Below are 22,128 nucleotides of genomic sequence, written 5' to 3'. Positions count from 1 at the left end.
AGGTGTGTTTGGTCAATTTAAGGGCGTCCTACTCCCTTTGGTTGTTGCAGGTTTAGCAAGCTCATCATCGTTCTTGCTTGAAGACGGCATGGCTTCTCCTTCTTACTTCTTGTCCATGGCTTGCCACTCCTGCCTTCTAGGTGTTGCTTAGCCTATGGATTTGATCTCTATTGAAAGAGCTTCGGGCACCATGTCTTCATCCATGTAGAACTTGGCGTCTGCGAAATGTGATTCGGCTTCGGTGAATGGTTTGGTGTCGCCATAGATCACCTTCACTCCTCCTCGGTAAAATTTTAAGCATTGGTGAAGGGTGGACGGTGATAGGAGCATATTTATGCGACTGAGTTAGCTTGTTCTCATGCATTTATGTTGTTATTTCTTAGTTAATTATGTATTTTAAGCTGTTTTCGTGTGTTTGTAGGTCCATAGGCCTTATGAAGCAATAAGATGCATTTTGGTGCATTTTGGAGCAGTTTTGGGCTTGGAATGAATAGCACATGCATGGAGCAAGGTGGATGGATGAAATTGAAGACTAAAAAGGCTAGGAATGTGTTAAAGAGAAAGAAGAATTAATGTAAAAAGGACAAAGAGCTCATCCATAAAGGGGTGTCACTCCACCATTCACCTTTCCATCATTGCCGTGCACCACAATTGCACTCCCTTTGGATTCCTATGCTGTGCATCATCATCCATGTTCCCTCCATTGAGTTCCACCTCCCTTTCCTTTCTCTACCATGTGCATAATCATTCATGTTCCCTAGCTACAACACCACTCCATTTTACCCCTATGCTTTGTATCATCAATTCACTTTCACCTTTGAATCATTTCAAACACCACTCATTGCACTCAATTGCTACACCATTCCTTGTTCCCTCCATCATTTCAGATTCATGCATCATTACATTGAATCATTGCACTCAATTGCTACACCAATCCTTGTTCCCTCCATCATTTCAGATTTCATGCATCATTGCACTCAATTGCTACACCACTCCATGTTCCCCTTCATTGCCATGCACTTCCTCTATAAAAGGAAGTGTGTGTAACATAAATTGAGTTGATACTTTGTTAGATCATTCACTCCCATTTCAACATAACATTCATCCAAACAGATCCATTCATCTTCACATCCATTCCTCCATACAAACAAACCTTCAAACACTCACCAACACCTTGTGCCGTAGCAAAGGAAGGGAAGGAAAGTGCTTGGACGTGCTTGCTGTCCAACTTGGATCGTTGGAGCGTTTAGATGTTTTCTTTCTTTTGTTTCTAATGTTTAAATTCATTTCCTTTCATTTTGTTGTAAATATGAGTGGCTAAACCCCTCTTGGCTAGGGGTGATTTCAAAGCCATGATTATGTGTGCAATATAATTTGATAAATTCCAGTTATGAACTCTTAAATCATGAATGCAATTGGCTTAACTATTTGATTGATAACTGATTTGTATTTGTTAATTAAGGCTTGACACTTAATTGGCATGCATAAATCCGTTGCTAGAATATAAGGAAGTTTCACATAATCGTTACAAACTTATATTCACATGTAGTGAAGGTCACTTATAAACGATCACGTTAAGTTCAATTCCTAGCATGAGTGACATGATGTCATAGTTGTAAGTGCTTTGTCAATGCTTATGATTTTCATTAAACATAATGATCTTTGATTGTATCTCTATTATGATGTCATGTAGGGAACTTTAGAAGAATGTTTTGGGTTGTCGAATGATGTCATCCAATCCAATAAAACAAGGAAAATCTGAGAGTTAACTAGTGATGTCACGGTTAATTTAGAGCATTGTCGTTCATAATTCAATGAAGTAGTAACTGGAAATCGAGTTATTTGCATATGTCATGTGTGGAGTAAAATCCTCTAGCTATCCCATCCATCATCTTATTTCTCAAATTTGTTTTGCAATCTGTCTAGTTTTTCATACTTGTTTGTTTGTTTCAACTTCATCCCAATCAAAACCCCCCTTTTAGTTTCTTGTTTGAAAGTGTTTCAAATCTGTTTTAGTTGGTGTTTTTAAGTGTTTTGATTCAAGTAAAAGTCAATTTTCGTCCAAAGTCATTCCTAGTGTCTAGTTTAAGTTTATTTCTTCTTGTTGATTTTCATATGTTTTTGTTCCTAGTTACTGATTTTACTTGTTTTCTTGTTTTAGGTGGTTTATGACTCGAAGTTCTCAACCTGTTCATAAGCACATCTTTGACCTTGACGACGATTATGAACGAACTTTGAGACGAGCAAGGAATCAACAAGATCCCCAACCATCTCAACCTGCACCAGATCTTGAAGAAGACAAAGTAGAAGAGCAAGAGGAGGCCATGGCAAGGACTTTTGAAGAAGTCCAAGATATGGCAGTAGACAATCGAACAATCAAGGAGCTTTCTGTTGGAAATGTGCCCTAAAACCAATCATATGATGATACTTTACGGACATTTCACATGTTAAACTAATCTAGTTTAACTATAAAGGGCAAAGATTATTGTTTGAGCCGTCTCATATAAATGTTATATGCTTAAACGATAAAGTCCAAGGAATATGTGATTGGGAGAATACGATCTAAAGAAGTTAGATTCATGAGACCATTCTTTCGTAGACACATCCTAAATGTTCCTGATCATAGGATTGTCAATTGGGCATTGACAGTCCGTTAAGATCAGTATGTACTGTGTCTTCTCTCAGGGAGAGTGACTAGTCTCGAGTCATTGGTGTGTGTGACATCAAGTCAAGTACGTAGGTGCTCAATAGAGAATGAGTTCACTGAACACGATCAACGAAGAGTTCTCATATTCATGTCACATGAGAACTCATGGTTGGGATAATGCAAAGTAGTCATTTGACCTGAGGCATCACAGTTGTCTTGTGGTTAAGTCCTTGATCTTTGATTATGTCAAAGTCACCCCATCGGGGTGTCCACGGCATCATTGGGGGTTAAGCCACTTAGTCATGGAGACAAGTGAATGCGCAACAAGGGATCTCTAACCTTCAAACCGTTTGAGGGAGAATACTCTATGATATGATTTAGAACCTCTGGCCAGAGTATGAATGAGATTTAGGAAAGCGTTCCAAATCACATTCCAGGTAATAATATAAGCACACGAATCACATTGGATAGTAGACATGAATAAATAAACTATCAAACCAAACAATGTGGTCAAGAGTATTGTATTAGAGAAAGATCGTATTGCATTTGTAATCCTAAACTGAATAGGTTCTCCACCTCTTCTGATTAGCTTGGGTAACCATGATACGCTGCTAGGTGTCACTCATGGTTTGTGGAAGCCCTAAACGTGTGTAATCACTAAAGGGAGAATTGAAAGTAAGTTTCAATTCACAATCGATGTAAAATGGTTTTAATCGCCCACTGCCTCGCTAAAATGAACCTAATGGATCGTACACCGTGTAAGGTGGAGATTGAAGAAACAATGGAGATGAGTAAGAATAATTAAATGGTTTAATTATTTATGGCAAGGATTAATTAATATGTTAATTAATCAAACGAATAAGTTCGTTAAAGACCTTGGGATAGTTTTGGACCTTAAGGCCCAATGGGCTTCAAACGTCAAGCCCATTGACTTAAGTTGTATGACAACTTAATGAATAATGATTCACAAAGGCCTAAAAGGCCCAATGAAACCACAAGGCCGGCCATGATGCTTTTGGAGTGGATTTTGGACTTATTTACAAGTTTGCCACTCCAATGAATTAAGGTATAAATATGACTTTATAGCCAAAATTCATTTTAGGGTTTGTTTTGGAGAAAATTGGGGAGAACATGTCTCTCCATTTCTCTCTAAAGAGGCCAGCCCCTTGGAGGGTGGATCTAGCAATCCCACTACTCCAAGGTCACTCATTTCTTCATCAATCTTACCTTGGTGTGGATACTTAGAGGTTCTCAATTTTGGGAACTTGGAGAACCATATTCTTCCATCCAAATCCATGGATCTAAGAAGTAAGGAATGAAGGCCCTCTCTTTGGGTGATTAGCCTTTGCTTATGCAAAGAGGAATCTGTTGGAAATGTGCCCTAAAGCCAATCATATGATGATACTTTACGTACATTTCACATGTTAAACTAATCTAGTTTAATATAAAGGGCAAAGATTATTGTTTGAGCCGTCTCATATAAATGTTATATGCTTAAACGATAAAGTCCAAGGAATATGTGATTGGGAGAATGTAATCTAATGAAGTTAGATTCGTGAGACCATTCTTTCGTAGACACATCCTAAATGTTCCTGATCATAGGATTGCCAATTGGGCATTGACAGTCCGTCAAGATCGGTACGTGCTATGTCTTCTCTCAGGGAGAGTGACTAGTCTCGAGTCATTGGTATGTGTGACATCAAGACAAGTACGTAGGTGCTCAATAGAGAATGAGTTCACTGAACGTGATCGACGAAGAGTTCTCATACTCATGTCACATGAGAACTCATGGTTGGGATAATGCAAAGTAGTCCTTTGACCTGAGGCATCATAGTTGTCTTGTGGTTAAGTCCTTGATCTTTGATTATGTCAAAGTCACTCCATCAGGAGGGTGTCCACAGCATCGTTGGGGTTAAGCCACTTAGCCATGGAGGCAAGTGAATGCGCAACAAGGGATCTCTAACCTTCAAACTGTTTGAGGGAGAATACTCTATGATATGATTTAGAATCTCTGGCCAGAGTATGAATGAGATTTAGAAAAGTCATTCTAAATCACATTCAAGGAAATCATATAAGCACACGAATCACATTGGATAGTAGACATGAACATATAAACTATCAAACCAAACAATGTGGTCAAGAGTATTAGATTAGAGAAAGACCGTATTGCATTTGTAATCCCAAACTGAATAGGTTCTCTAACCTCTTCTGATTAGCTTGGGTAACCATGATATGCTGCTAGGTGTCACTCATGGTTTGTGGAAGCCCTAAAAGTGTGTAATCACTAAAGGGAGAATTGAAAGTAAGTTTCAATTCACAATCGATGTAAAATGGTTTTAATCGCCCACTGCCTCGCTAAAAGGAACCTAATGGATCGCACACCATAAGAGGTGGAGATTGGAGATTAAACGGAGATGAGTAAGAATGATTAAATGGTTTAATCATTTATTTATGGCAAGGATTAATTAATATGTTAATTAATCAAACGAATAAGTTCGTTAAAAACCTCGGGATAGTTTTGGACCTTAAGGCCCAATGGGCTTTGAACGTCAAGCCCATTAACTTAAGTTGTATGACAATTTAATGAATAAAGATTCAAAAAGGCCCAAAAGCCCAAATCCCTTTAGGTGGCCGGCCATGAAGGAGAAAATTGGTTTTGGTTCTTTAGGTCACTTATTTGAAGAGACTATATAAAGGACTTTATAGCTAAAAATTCATTAAGGCTTCTTTTTGGAGAAAATTGGTGAGAACATGTCTCTCATTTTCTCTCTAGGAGGAAGGTCACCTTGGAGGGTACATCTAGCAATCCTACTACTCCAAGGTCACTCATATCTTCTCCAATCTCTCCTTGGTGAAGAGTCTTAGAGGTTCCCTATTTTGGGAACTTGGAGAAACCTATTCATCCATCCAAATCCATAGATTTTAGATGCAAGGAATGAAGGCCCTCTCTTTGGGTGATTAGCCTTTGCTTATGCAAAGAAGAATCTACAAAGGTACAATTTCAACTCACTTTGTTTTGAGTTGAGTTTTGGTTCACCAATCTACTAGGCTTTGAATTTCATGGTTAATGTTTTGTTTTTAAGTGCATGCAAGCATGATTCCGCCTTTAATTGTTAATTGCATGCTTATTGATGTTGCTTAAATGAACATGTTTTCACAAAATATTCCTTCAAGTGGTATCAGAGCCTAGGTCTAGTAGCTGGTGAATCCTTTTGGGTTTTGTGGTTCATAGTTTGTGATTTAAAAGTTGTAATTGTTACAAGCTTTATTCTTGTTTCTTTGAATGTAAATTTTGTTAGAAAATTTGCCATCTCAAATGTTGTAGATGTAGTTCATATGAGCATGAATATTGGAGCTAAAATTTGGTGCCATGACTTTGGGGATTTTCGGCCAAATCCAAAGGGTGGATTTTTGGGTTCTTGTTTGACTTGTTAAAAGTGTTTTCAAGTGACTTTTGGAACCCCTATGTACCCTAGTTTGGTTAGATGTTATTTCCCTAAAGTTTGAATGGTTTTGGGATGTTTTTGGGTGAGAAAAGTTCATGGAAAAATTTTGTGTTTTTCATGAATGTTCTTCATTGTTCTTGACATTTTTGCCAAGAACAAAAAGTTTGGTGTTTTGATTCAAAGTTTTGATTAATTTCATAAAGTCTTTGTTTTGTGTTGATTGGTGTGAAATATCTATCATCAAAACATTTATATTTTTGAAAGGTGATAGAAATTGTGATGGGTGTGTAAGACTTACACACCTTACACACCACATGCATGGTTTTATGATTTACACCAACCAAAAACCACTTGCAAGGCTTTATGAAATTGTTGAAAAAAATTTCCAAATTTTTGTGGACTTATCTCCACTCCCTTTCCCTCTCTAAAAACCGGCCCTCCCTCAATGGGAGTACTTTTGGGTCTTTTATGCAATTACATAAAGTTTTGATACTTTTGTGTATTTGCACTTTGGCCCATAAGTTTACGTTTTTACGTTAAGGTCCAAAAACGCTAAAGGACAAATTATTTTGATCCTTTAATGAAGTTTTTGCATTGATTAAATTTTGGGTTCTATTGTAATTACATGAAGTAGTGGACTTTTGTGTCTTTACAAAGTGAACCCAAAAGTTTTGCAATATAGCCCAAAAGTTGAGGTTAATTGCTTTATGGCCCAAAAGTTGTGGTTATTGCATATTGGCCCAAATTAGGTAGAGAACAAAATTGTTTTGTCTCTTTAAATGAGAATTGGATTTTCATTTTGTTTAGCTCCATTTAAATCAATTTTATGGATACAAAAACCAAATGAAAATGTTGCATTCAATTTAATTAGTTAAAGTGTTAATTAATTAAAGGGTGATTATGAACCTAAGCCTAATATAATTGAGCTATGTGAAAGGCCGTTTCAAATTTGTTTGAACCATGGGAATGTGTAGATTAGATTTTGGTTGTAATTTGATTTGATCAAATGTTGTAAAAGGGCTTAAGCTCTTCTTTACTTTAAAGTAATTTGTTATATGCAAATGTTGTAATGAGCATAAGCTCACCTTTACTTTGAAGTACTTCTTTCTTGCTTTATTTGATATGCATGAAAATGAAGTAGTTGGGTCCAACGCCCCTAAGACAACACGCCTTAATGTGATTAAACGCGTAACTAAAATCAATCACCATCCCTAGACCAAGATTCAACACAAGGCTCGTGTTGAATCTAAACAAAGGTTCATAATCATCCTAAGGCCCTAAGGCAACTATATAGTCCATCAAATGAATGCAAAGGTTATGTTAGTAGTATCATATACTCTTGCTTTAAAAACCGTTTTATAAGCATAGTGGGAGTATTATATACAACTAAAAACAATCATATGGACCAATAGTTGTAATAGGACCAAAATAGTTTTAATAGAGATTAAAATGTATGTTTATGTGTGATGAGACCTAAAACCCTCAACCAAACCAATATTAAGTTGAAAAGCGTGAGAGTGCTTTGAACACTCTTTCGTGGCCTTCCACCGTGGTAGGCTTCAATCGTTTGTGACTCATACAATGTATTCGTCCAGTTCTGGGGTTGCAAAGTATGTGCTTACATTCAGGAGAAGCCTATAAACATATGATGAAGTGAAAGTAGGCAACGAGTATGGCCAATATGGAGTTCTTCTGAGGCCATTCTTGAACCCCTACTTGAACTAGCATGGTGGGAATGACTTAACTAAGTGCAATGGTGCCAATATGGAGTTCTTCTGAGGCATCATTCTCTAGAGGCCAAATAAGATGGGTACTTGCATTAGTTGCAAATGAGTAAGCGTACTATCTCATTATTATTGTTGCTAGCCAATATGGAGTTCTTCTGAGGTGGGCTTGGTAATAGTGAGCCTCCCATAACCTACTAAGAGTTTCCTCCAAAACTCTCGAATTCCAATGAGGGATATGGAATTTGCCAAAAATAGTGGGTGGTGCTAATTTGATTTAAAGACCCGAATCAAATGGCTTAAAATCAATCAATTTATATTCGTTATGTATTTGTTTACCAATATATTTGCAAATGCTATCCAACACTTGACAAATAAAACCGAATGTTTTAGTTTCCGGACTTAGTACCACAATCCCGAAGAATGTCTTATAAAGATTGCATATGTATCTAAGTAGTCTCATCCTCACAATCTTCCTAATGATAATGTATCATTGGAAGAACATGTTAGAAAAGTCTATCATGAAGAGGACAACACAAACAACCAATGCTCAATCCTTCGTTAAATGAACAAAGGAACTTACGAAGATTAGCATAATGACAAGGACACTTTTAGTGTTACTAAGTTCTTCACTTACAAATCGTTGTATGAAGAAATAATAGTTGCTTTGAACAACCCTTAGTCAATGCAAACACTAGTGCTTGTTTCTTTGTTAAATGAACAAAGAACTTGAGAAGAAAGCACAAAGGCATGGACACTTTATGTGCCATGATTCTTCACTTACAAATTGTTGTATGAAGAAATGAGAGTTGCCTTGTACAACTCTTGAAGGTTTGTAATTATGTTTAGAACATAATGGTTGGTTGACAAAAATAGTCCATTAACATGGACTTATGATGATTTTGAATCATTGAGTGTTGAAGTGATAAACCACTTAACGAGACGGAAACTAGGCAAAGACTTCACCTATGTGTCCCTATCCTAATGGTTCACTAAGTTTATTGTAAACTATGTAGTGAACAATGACCACATGCTCTCCAAAATGTTTGATGTGTACAACACAATTGAAATAAGTTTCAAGAGACATAGTGGGAGTTTAGGGACCATGACTATTGTAGTCAAAGGAGAAGTCAAATGAAGAAGATAAAATTAACTCCAAGGGAACAAACTTTCTTTATGAAAGGATGGACATTGGAAGGGGTATTTGCAAAGAAATGTCTTGCAAGTGTCAAGAACACACCTTTCGAAGGTGTTGTAAATTGTTCTTGAATAGTTCAAAACAGTTGGTTCTTCTACTTGAATGCTTGATTCCGTATTAGTAACTATGTTTTACAATCGTTGTAAAAGTGTGGCTAATAAGAAGTAGAAGATTAATGAGAGAAGAGAAAATACTTCACATTCGAAACGTGAATCAAATGTAGATCTCTGCGAAAGCAGATGGTACTTACTTCCTCATATGAACTACCAAAGAAATTGGAAAAACCAAAGATTGTCTTTACATTCCAATTTTAAGGAACTAAATTCCGTCACTATGTGAAAGGGATAAATGTTTTGTTTGACAAAACATTGTTCTTTATTAATCAATGATTGGATTATGGTAATCTAATTAATTATCTCTATAGTAGAGATAATATGGTAGTGTTAACTGTTTAGAAAATAATGATGCTTAAAACCCAAAAGGTTGCAAGGTAGTGACTAATCCCAACTAAAGTTGTGATACCTCTAAAACATAAATTACGTGTTGGTCATAGATGGATGCTTTGGATCGTTAGATCCGGATCCAATACCTTCTTGTTAAAATTGTATAGAGGCGAAATGTTTGAATCTTTATTCTTTTGGAAAGAAGAAAGAATCACAAAGTTGTTGAGGTTAATTCACTTAGATGTTAGTGGCACTTGTCCACAAACATAATACTACTCATGTTGTATGACATTCACCGAAGATCACTCTCGGTTGGACTATAGTTTATTTTGAATAAACACAAGTCCGAATACTTTGCAAAATGTTTCAAAGAATTCAAGTAATGTAAGTTGATGAGTAAGACGTCTAAAGTAATTACCTCCTTAGATTTGATCCAAGATAAGGTAACACTTTAAAACAATTTCCTTGAAAGATATCAAGGAAATAAGCATCATAAGATAATAGATTTCTCCATAAGGAGAAGAACGAACTCGAATAAGATTTAGTTCGTTAGATGTTATCTATTACCCATATATAGGATATATACTTCTAAAAACAATATGATTGTCAATTAGAAGATCTTCCAAATTTTTCATGACTCCATAAGATGTAGTTGGAAAGAAAGACAAATCTTAAAACATGTTAAGATTTGGGGTTGTGTGCTTATAAGCAATATTTGTTTGATAACAATCTTGTGGGATATCCTTAAATTAACTTTTGGATATCGCTTCTATAAACCAACTAACAAATGTTGTTTTATTGGGTTGTTCATTGTAATCCTACAATGTGATTTGCCTAAAAGCAAATGAACGAGAGATAGAACTCAAAGAATGGGTTCTTTGAGAGACAAGAAAGTAATCAACAAATATAACAACCTAGTTCCTATATCAAAAGCTCCAAGGTAGTCGAGAAGGATTTATAAACCGTCTCAGTTGAATGGTTTGAACTTTATGACTATATCATAGAGTTGCACCTCTTAATTCGAAAGAAATAAGAATGAAAATCCTTATGACTACATTGAGTGTATATATATGATATATACTCAAGGAAATGGTAAAGTACCATTTGACCCGAAATAATGAAACCTTCATAAGCTAATTGGTAGCTTAAGGTGACTACAATCAAAGAGATTGGTTGACTTTGAAGGAACCAATTTTGACGTAGTCTTAGTTTCAATTAATTCGAAGAATGCTAGCTACAACTAAATGGTGATTTAATGTTTGGACATAATATAGGTTTCCGAAACCATTATTAAGATAGTCTTGATAATATATGTCTAAAACTATGAATCACAAGACATGTAAGTTGTAGAGATCCATCCATCATGGATCTTAGCAAGCTAGTGGGAGCTATAAACGTCTTATGAGAGAAAGGTCAAATCGTTTGCTTTCTCATAAAGATGTAAATGAATCTTTTGTTTACTAGGTTTACAAAAGATTAGTGGGAGTTAATCATATTCCTAAATTTGTATATATATATAAATATATATGTGATATATATGAATATATATATGATATATTAATTTTGGAAATGAAAAGAATATTTCTTCGTTAAAGTTATGACTTTAAGCATTCTATAACGATATAATGTATATGGGAGACATAGTCTATAAACATGGGATGGAAATCTATAATGATAGATTTTAGGATATAATTGGATTATATCAAGCCCTAAATAATAGACAAGAGTTGCTAGGAAGTTTCTCATATGATGATAAACTTCAATTAGAAGGATGACTCTAGTGTGACTAGCAAGTTGCCCTTCTCAAAGGGAACGTACCCTTTGACTCCCAAAGAAATAATGCGTAAATAGAATCCTTTATGCATACGCATAAAGGTGATTTATGTATTTCATATTGTATGAAAAACATTGATATGAGTTGTACCTAGAACGGTACAAGACGATATCAGTGCAAGCCCAGGATTAGAACCATGGCAACTGTCAAGTGAGTCCTTAAGTATTTAAGAAATACTAAAGGAAAGATTCCTCAAAGAATGAGGAAGAATTAGAGTAACGTAATGGAAGCGTAAATGTATTAGATTATGAATCTAATCCATCATTGGATGTTTCTTCATTATGAATGAAGAGATAAACAGATATCTCTTTATTATGACTAAAGAGATATTTGGATGGAAACATTAAAGTAATGACTTTAGTGTGTTCCATTATGAATGCAAGGTATATTGCCATATAGAAGTTTGCAACAATGTTGTTTGGATGGGAAAGTTCATTTATGAACTCTCTATTCGGTTCCAACCAGAAAGTGTATCTAGTGTATCGACACTATGACACTAATGGGGCGATAGCTCAAGCCAGGGAATCAAGGTCTCATCAAGGTCCGAACTCAAATGAGAGACTGAACCACATGATTGAGAATCATGTATAATGGTGACGTCGTTATTCTCAAGGTTACTTCTATGGATAACATATAGATATCCATTGCCTAGGCCTACTATTCAGCCATTTATGAAATGACTACAAAAGAGGTATCATCACTGATGACTAAGCTGATTGGCTCTAGTGCAAGTGGGAGATTGTTGGAAATGTGCCCTAAAGCCAATCATATGATGATACTTTACGTACATTTCACATGTTAAACTAATCTAGTTTAATATAAAGGGCAAAGATTATTGTTTGAGCCGTCTTATATAAATGTTATATGCTTAAACGATAAAGTCCAAGGAATATGTGATTGGGAGAATGTAATCTAATGAAGTTAGATTCGTGAGACCATTCTTTCGTAGACACATCCTAAATGTTCCTAATCATAGGATTGCCAATTGGGCATTGACAGTCCGTCAAGATCGGTACGTGCTATGTCTTCTCTCAGGGAGAGTGACTAGTCTCGAGTCATTGGTGTGTGTGACATCAAGACAAGTACGTAGGTGCTCAATAGAGAATGAGTTCACTGAACGTGATCGACGAAGAGTTCTCATACTCATGTCACATGAGAACTCATGGTTGGGATAATGCAAAGTAGTCCTTTGACCTGAGGCATCATAGTTGTCTTGTGGTTAAGTCCTTGATCTTTGATTATGTCAAAGTCACTCCATCATGAGGGTGTCCACGGCATCGTTGGGGTTAAGCCACTTAGCCATGGAGGCAAGTGAATGCGCAACAAGGGATCTCTAACCTTCAAACTGTTTGAGGGAGAATACTCTATGATATGATTTAGAATCTCTGGCCAGAGTATGAATGAGATTTAGAAAAGTCGTTCTAAATCACATTCAAGGAAATCATATAAGCACACGAATCACATTGGATAGTAGACATGAACATATAAACTATCAAACCAAACAATGTGGTCAAGAGTATTAGATTAGAGAAAGACCGTATTGCATTTGTAATCCCAAACTGAATAGGTTCTCTAACCTCTTCTGATTAGCTTGGGTAACCATGATATGCTGCTAGGTGTCACTCATGGTTTGTGGAAGCCCTAAAAGTGTGTAATCACTAAAGGGAGAATTGAAAGTAAGTTTCAATTCACAATCGATGTAAAATGGTTTTAATCGCCCACTGCCTCGCTAAAAGGAACCTAATGGATCGCACACCATAAGAGGTGGAGATTGGAGATTAAACGGAGATGAGTAAGAATGATTAAATGGTTTAATCATTTATTTATGGCAAGGATTAATTAATATGTTAATTAATCAAACGAATAAGTTCGTTAAAAACCTCGGGATAGTTTTGGGCCTTAAGGCCCAATGGGCTTTGAACGTCAAGCCCATTAACTTAAGTTGTATGACAATTTAATGAATAAAGATTCAAAAAGGCCCAAAAGCCCAAATCCCTTTAGGTGGCCGGCCATGAAGGAGAAAATTGGTTTTGGTTCTTTAGGTCACTTATTTGAAGAGACTGTATAAAGGACTTTATAGCTAAAAATTCATTAAGGCTTCTTTTTGGAGAAAATTGGTGAGAACATGTCTCTCCTTTTCTCTCTAGGAGGAAGGTCACCTTGGAGGGTACATCTAGCAATCCTACTACTCCAAGGTCACTCATATCTTCTCCAATCTCTCCTTGGTGAAGAGACTTAGAGGTTCCCTATTTTGGGAACTTGGAGAAACCTATTCATCCATCCAAATCCATAGATTTTAGATGCAAGGAATGAAGGCCCTCTCTTTGGGTGATTAGCCTTTGCTTATGCAAAGAGGAATCTACAAAGGTACAATTTCAACTCACTTTGTTTTGAGTTGAGTTTTGGTTCACCAATCTACTAGGCTTTGAATTTCATGGTTAATGTTTTGTTTTTAAGTGCATGCAAGCATGATTCCGCCTTTAATTGTTAATTGCATGCTTATTGATGTTGCTTAAATGAACATGTTTTCACAAAATATTCCTTCAGAATCTACAAAGGTATAAATTTCTCAACTCACTTTGATTTGAGTTGAGTCTTGGTTCACCAATCTACTAGGCTTTGAATTTCATGGGTAATGTTTTGTTTTTGAATGCATGCAAGCATGATTCCGCCTTTTAATTGTTAAATGCATGCTATAGATGTTATTAAAATGAACATGTTTTCACAAAATCATCCTTCAAGTGGTATCAGAGCCTAGGTCTAGTAGTTGGTGAATCCTTTTGGGTTTTGTGGTTCATAGTTTGTGATTTAAAAGTTGTAATATGTTACAAGCTTTATTCTTGTTTCTTTGAATGTAAATTTTGTTAGAAAATTTGCCATCTCAAATGTTGTAGATGTAGTTCTTATGAGCATGAATATTGGAGCTAAAATTTGGTGCCATGTTTTTGGGAATTTTCGGCCAAATCCAAAGGGTGGATTTTTGGGTTCTTGTTTGACTTGTTAAAAGTGTTTTCAAGTAACTTTTGGAACCCCTATGTACCCTAGTTTGGTTATATGTTATTTCCCTAAAGTTTGAATGGTTTTGGGATGTTTTTGGAGTAAAAATGTTCATGGAATTTTTTTGAGTTTTTCATGAATGTTCTTCATTGTGCTTGACATTTTTGCCAAGAACAAAAAGTTTTGTGTTTTGATTCAAAGTTTTGATTTATTTCATAAAATTTTTGTTTTATGTTTTTCAAATGATTTAATGTGTTAGATATTTGATTAAATGGTGTAAGAGATGTAAGAGATATTATGGTGGGTGTGAAAGGATTAATTTCCTTTCACACACACCATTTGCATCACTTGCATGCTTTATGTCAAAACTCACAAATCAACACACACATCACTCATTTCTCCTATCCAAAACCGGCCCTCCCTCAAGTGGGAGTACTTTTGGGGCTTTTATGCAATTACATAAAGTTTTGATACTTTTGTGTATTTGCACTTTGGCCCAAAAGTTTACGTTTTTACGTTTAGGTCCAAAAACGCTAAAGGACAAATTGTTTTGCTCCTTTAATGAAGTTTTTGCATTATTAAAATTTTGGGTTCTAGTGTAATTTCATGAAGTAGTGTACTTTTGTGATTTTACAAAGTGACCCCAAAAGTTTTTGTTTTTGCAATATAGCCCAAAAGTTGAGGTTAATTGCAAGATAGCCCAAATAAGTTGTGGTTATTGCATATTGGCCCAAATTAGATAGAGAACAAAATTGTTTTGTCTCTTTAAATGAGAATTGGATTTCATTTTGTTTAGCTCCATTTAAATCAATTTTATGGATACAAAAACCAAATGAAAATGTTGCATTCAATTTAATTAGTTAAAGTGTTAATTAATTAAAGGGTGATTATGAACCTAAGCCTACGATAATTGAGCTATGTGAAAGGCCGTTTCAAATTTGTTTGAACCATGGGAATGTGTAGATTAGATTTTGGTTGTAATTTGATTTGATCAAATGTTGTAAAAGAGCATAAGCTCTTCTTTACTTTAAAGTAATTTGATTTATGCAAATGTTGTAATGAGCATAAGCTCACCTTTACTTTGAAGTACTTCTTTCTTGCTTTATTTGATATGCATGAAAATGAAGTAGTTGGGTCCAACGCCCCTAAGACAACACGCCTTAATATGATTAAACGCGTAACTAAAATCAATCACCATCCCTAGACCGAGATTCAACACAAGGCTCGTGTTGAATCTAAACAAAGGTTCATAGTCATCCTAAGGCCCTAAGGCAACTATATAGTCCATCAAATAAATGCAAAGTTTATGTTAGTAGTATCATATACTCTTGCTTTAAAAACCGTTTTATAAGCATAGTGGGAGTATTATATACAACTAAAACAATCCAATGGACCAATAGTTGTAATAGGACCAAAATTGTTTTAATAAAGATTAAAATGAATATTTATATGTGATGAGACCTAAAACCCTCAACCAAACAATTATTAAGTTGACAAGCGTGAGAGTGCTTTGAACACTCTTTCATAGCCTTCCACCGTGGTAGGCTACGATCGTTTATGACTTGTACACCGCCTTCACCCTATCATGGGGGAGTGAAAAGTGCATGCTTATATTCAGGAGGAGTCTATATACATACTTGATGAGGTGAGTGTAGGCAACGAGGATGGCCGACATCGTATCATCGTGAGGCTATTCTTGAACCCCTTCACGAACTAAGCATGGTGGGAATGACTTAACTAAGTGCAATGGAGCCAACATCATATCATTGTGAGGTGACATTCTCTAGAGGCCAAATAAGATGGGTACTTGCATTAGTTGCAAATGAGTAAGCGTACTCTCTCATTATTATTAATGCTAGCCAACATCATATCATTGTGAGGTGGGCTTGGTAATAGTGAGCCTCCCATACCCTACTAAGAGTTTCACCAAAACTCTCGAATTCCAATGAGGGATATGGAATTTGCCAAAAATAGTGGGTGGTGCTATTTTGATTTAAAGACCCGAATCAAATGGCTTAAAATCAATCAATTTATATTCGTTATGTATTTGTTTACCAATATATTTGCAAACGCTATCCAACACTTGACAAATAAATGGCGAAAGCTTTAGTTTCCGGACTTGGTACTACAAAACCATAGATTGTCTTTAATGGCTTGTAAAAGTACCTAAGTCGTCTCTTCCTCACAATCTTCCTATTGATAATGTATCATTAGAAGAATATGTTAGAAAAAGTCTATCATAAAGAGGACAACACTTTTAATGTCATTTGTTGTATGAAGAAATAGGAGTTGCTTTGAACAACTCTTAGTCAATGCGAACACTTAGTGCTTGTTTCTTTGTTATATGAACAAAGAACTTGAGAAGAAAGCAGAAAGGCATGGACACTTAATGTGCCATGATTCTTCACTTACAATTTGTTGTATGAAGAAATAAGAGTTGCCTTGTACAACTCTTGAAAGTTTGTAATTATGTTTAGAACATAATGGTTGGTTGACAAAAATAGTCCATTAACATGGACTTATGATGATTTTGAATCATTGAGTGTTGAAGTGATAAACCACTTAACGAGACGGAAACTAGGCAAGGACTTCACCTATGTGTCCCTATCCTAATGGTTCACTAAGTTTATTGTAAACTATATAGTAACCAATATCCACCCGCTCTCCAAATTTTTTGATGTGTATACCACAATTGAAAAACGTTTCAAGAGAGATAGTGGGAGTTTAGGGACCATGACTATTGTAGTCAAAAGAGAAGTCAAATAAAGAAGATAAAATTAACTCCAAGGGAACAAACTTTCTTTATGAAAGGATGGACATTGGAAGGGGTATTTGCAAGAAATGTCTTGCAAGTGTCAAGAACACACCTTTCGAAGGTGTTGTAAATTGTTCTTGAATAGTTCAAAACAGTTGGTTCTTCTACTTGAATGCTTGATTCCGTATTAGTAACTATGTTTTACAATCGTTGTAAAAGTGTGGCTAATAAGAAGTAGAAGATTAATGAGAGAAGAGAAAGTACTTCACATTCGAAACGTGAATCAAATGTAGATCTCTGCGAAAGCAGATGGTACTTACTTCCTCATATGAACTACCAAAGAAATTGGAAAAACATAGATTGTCTTTATATTCCAATTTTAAGGAACTAAATTCCGTCACTATGTGAAATGGATAAATGTTTTGTTTGACAAAACATTGTTCTTTATTAATGAATGATTAGATTATTGTAATCTAATTAATTATCTCTATAGTAGAGATGATATGGTAGTGTTAACTGTTTAGAATACAATGATGCTTAAAACCCAAAAGGTTGCAAGATAGTGACTAATCCCAACTAAAGTTGTGATACCTCTAAAAACATAAATTACGAGTTGGTCATAGATGGACGCTTTGGATCGTTAGATCCGGATCCAATACCTTCTTATTAAAATGTATGGAGGCGAAATGTTCGAATCTTTATTCTTTTGGAAAGAAGAAAGAATCACAAAGTTGTTGAGATTAATTCACTTAGATGTTAGTGGCACTTGTCCACAACATAATACTACTCATGTTGGATGACATTCACCGAAGATCACCCTCGGTTGGACTATAGTTTATTTTGAATAAACACAAGTCTGAATACTTTGCAAAAGGTTTCAAAGAATTCAAGAAATGTAAGTTGATGAGTAAGACGTCTAAAGTATTTACCTCCTTAGATTTGATCCAAGGAAGAGTAACACTTTAGATGAGTTTCCTTGAAAGATATCAAGGAAAATAGCATCATAAGATAATGAATTTCTCCATTAAGAGAAGAACGAACTCGAATAAGATTTAGTTCGTTGGTTGTTATCTATTACCCATATATAGGATATATACTTCTAAGACAATATGATTGTCAATTAGAAGATCTTCCAAGATTTTCACGACTCCATAAGATGTAGTTGGAAAGAAAGACAAATCTTAATCATGTTAAGATTAAGGGGTTGTGTGCTTATAAGCAATATTTGTTTGAGAATTATCTTATGGATATCCTTAAATTAACCTTTGGATATCACTTCTATAAACCAACTAACAAATGTTGTTTTGTTGGGTAGTTCATTATAATCCTACAATATGATTTGTCTAAGATAGAGCAATGAACGAGAGATAGAACTCAAAGAATGGGTTCTTTGAGAGACAAGATAGTAATCAACAAATATAACAATCTAGTTCCTATACCACAAGCTCCAAGGTAGTCGAGAATGATTTATAAACCGTCTCAGTTGAATGGTTTGAACTTTATGACTATGTCATAGAGTTACACCTCTTAATTCGAAAGAAATAAGAATGAAAATCCTTATGACTACATTGAGTGTATATATATGATATATGCTTAAGGAAATGGTAAAGTACCATTTGACCCGAAATAATGAAACCTTTATAAGCTAATTGGTAGCTTAAGGTGACTACAATCAAAGAGAATGGTTGACTTTGAAGAAACCATCTTTGAGATAGTCTTGGTTTCAATTAATTCGAAGATTGCTAGCTACAACTAAATGGTGATTCAATGTTTGGACATAATATGGGTTTTCGAAACCATTATTAAGATAATCTTGATAATATATGTCTAAAAACTATGAATCACAAGACATGTAAGTTGTAGAGATCCATCCATCATGGATCTTAGCAAGCTAGTGGGAGCTATAAGCGTCTTATGAGAGAAAGGTCAAATCGTTTGATTTCTCATAAAGATGTAAATGAATCTTTTGTTTACTAGGTTTACAAAAGATTAGTGGGAGTTAATCATATTCCTAAATTTGTATATATATATAAATATATATGTGATATATATGAATATATATATGATATATTAATTTTGGAAATGAAAAGAATACTTCTTCGTTAAAGTTATGACTTTAAAACATTATATGAAGATAGAATGTATATGGGAGACATAGTCTATATACATGGGATGGAAATCTATATTGATAGATTTCAAGATATAATTTGATTATATCAATCCCTAATAATACACAAAAGATGCTAGGAAGTTTCTCATATGATGATAAACTTCAATTAGAAGGACAACTCTAATGAGACTAAGAAGTTGCTCTTCTCAAAGAGAACGTACTCTTTGACTCCCAAAGAAATAATGCGTAAATAGAATCATTTATGCATACGCATAAAGGTGATTTATGTATTTCATATTGTATGAAAAACATTGATATGAGTTGTACCTAGAACGGTACAAGACGATATTAGTGCAAGCCCAGGATCAGAACCATGGCAACTGTCAAGTGAGTCCTTAAGTATTTAAGAAATACTAAAGGATAGATTCCTCAAAGAATGAGGAAGAATTAGAGTAACGTAAAGGAAGCGTAAATGTATTAGATTATGAATCTAATCCATCATTGGATGTTTCTTCATTATGAATGAAGAGATAAACGGATATCTCTTTATTATGACTAAAGAGATATTTGGATGGAAACATTAAAGTAATGACTTTAGTGTGTTCCATTATGAATGCAAAATATATTGCCATTTAGAAGCTTACAACAATGTTGTTTGGATGGGAAAGTTCATTTATGAACTCTCTATTCGGTTCCAACCAGAAAGTGTATCTAGTGTACTGACATTATGACACTAATGGGGCGATAGCTCAAGCCAGGGAATCAAGGTCTCATCAAGGTCCGAACTCAAATGAAAGACTGAACCACATGATTGAGAATCATGTATAATGGTGACGTCGTTATTTCATAACATATAGATATCCATTGTCTAGGCCTACTACTCAGCCATTTATGAAATGACTATAGAAGAGGTATCATCATGATGACCAAGCTGATTGGCTCTAGTGCAAGTGGGAGATTGTTGGAAATGTGCCCTAAAACCAATCATATGATGATACTTTACGGACATTTCACATGTTAAACTAATCTAGTTTAACTATAAAGGGCAAAGATTATTGTTTGAGCCGTCTCATATAAATGTTATATGCTTAAACGATAAAGTCCAAGGAATATGTGATTGGGAGAATACGATCTAAAGAAGTTAGATTCATGAGACCATTCTTTCGTAGACACATCCTAAATGTTCCTGATCATAGGATTGCCAATTGGGCATTGACAGTCCGTTAAGATCAGTACGTACTGTGTCTTCTCTCAGGGAGAGTGACTAGTCTCGAGTCATTGGTGTGTGTGACATCAAGTCAAGTATGTAGGTGCTCAATAGAGAATGAGTTCACTGAACACGATCAACAAAGAGTTCTCATATTTATGTCACATGAGAACTCATGGTTGGGATAATGCAAAGTAGTCATTTGACCTGAGGCATCACAGTTGTCTTGTGGTTAAGTCCTTGATCTTTGATTATGTCAAAGTCACCCCATCGGGGTGTCTACGACATCATTGAGGTTCAGCCACTTAGTCATGGAGACAAGTGAATGCGCAACAAGGGATCTCTAACCTTCAAACTGTTTGAGGGAGAATACTCTATGATATGATTTAGAACCTCTGGCCAGAGTATGAATGAGATTTAGGAAAGCGTTCCAAATCACATTCAAGGTAATCATATAAGCACACGAATCACTTTGGATAGTAGACATGAATAAATAAACTATGAAACCAAACAATGTGGTCAAGAGTATTGTATTAGAGAAAGACCGTATTGCATTTGTAATCCTAAACTGAATAGGTTCTCCACCTCTTCTAATTAGCTTGGGTAACCATGATATGCTGCTAGGTGTCACTCATGGTTTGTGGAAGCCCTAAACGTGTATAATCACTAAAGGGAGAATTGAAAGTAAGTTTCAATTCAAAATCGATGTAAAATGGTTTTAATCGCCCACTGCCTCGCTAAAATGAACCTAATGGATCGTACACCGTGTAAGGTGGAGATTGAAGAAACAATGGAGATGAGTAAGAATAATTAAATGGTTTAATTATTTATGGCAAGGATTAATTAATATGTTAATTAATCAAATGAATAAGTTCGTTAAAGACCTCGTGATAGTTTTGGACCTTAAGGTCCAATGGGCTTCGAACGTTAAGCCAATTGACTTAAGTTGTATGACAACTTAATGAATAATGATTCACAAAGGCCTAAAAGGCCCAATGAAACCCCAAGGCCGGCCATGATGCTTTTGGAGTGGGTTTTGGACTTATTTACAAGTTTGCCACTCCAATGAATTAAGGTATAAATATGACTTTATAGCCAAAATTCATTTTAGGGTTTGTTTTGGAGAAAATTGGAGAGAACATGTCTCTCCATTTCTCTCTAAAGAGGCCGGCCCCTTGGAAGGTGGATCTAGCAATCCCACTACTCCAAGGTCACTCATTTCTTCATCAATCTTACCTTGGTGTGGATACTTAGAGGTTCTCAATTTTGGGAACTTGGAGAACCATATTCTTCCATCCAAATCCATGGATCTAAGAAGCAAGGAATGAAGGCCCTCTCTTTGGGTGATTAGCCTTTGCTTATGCAAAGAGGAATCTACAAAGGTATAAATTTCTCAACTCACTTTGATTTGAGTTGAGTCTTGGTTCACCAATCTACTAGGCTTTGAATTTCATGGGTAATGTTTTGTTTTTGAATGCATGCAAGCATGATTCCGCCTTTTAATTGTTAAATGCATGCTATAGATGTTATTCAAATGAACATGTTTTCACAAAATCATCCTTCACTTTCCGCTTCGGGATTGGACAATGCTCTGCCTTTATGCATTCAATATCCAAGGGCGGCCCAAAACAAGACCGACGAGTTCGAATTAAAGTCCAGTTTATTGCATCATATTGCTAAGTTCCATGGGTTGTCCATGGAAGATCCTAATAAACATTTGAAGGAGTTCGAGGTTGTTTGTTCGAGCATGACCCCTGTGAATGTTGA

The sequence above is a fragment of the Malus domestica genome, chromosome 16 (genome assembly GCF_042453785.1).
Source record: "Malus domestica chromosome 16, GDT2T_hap1".
NCBI lineage: Eukaryota > Viridiplantae > Streptophyta > Magnoliopsida > Rosales > Rosaceae > Malus > Malus domestica.
This window is presented reverse-complemented; position numbering follows the sequence as displayed.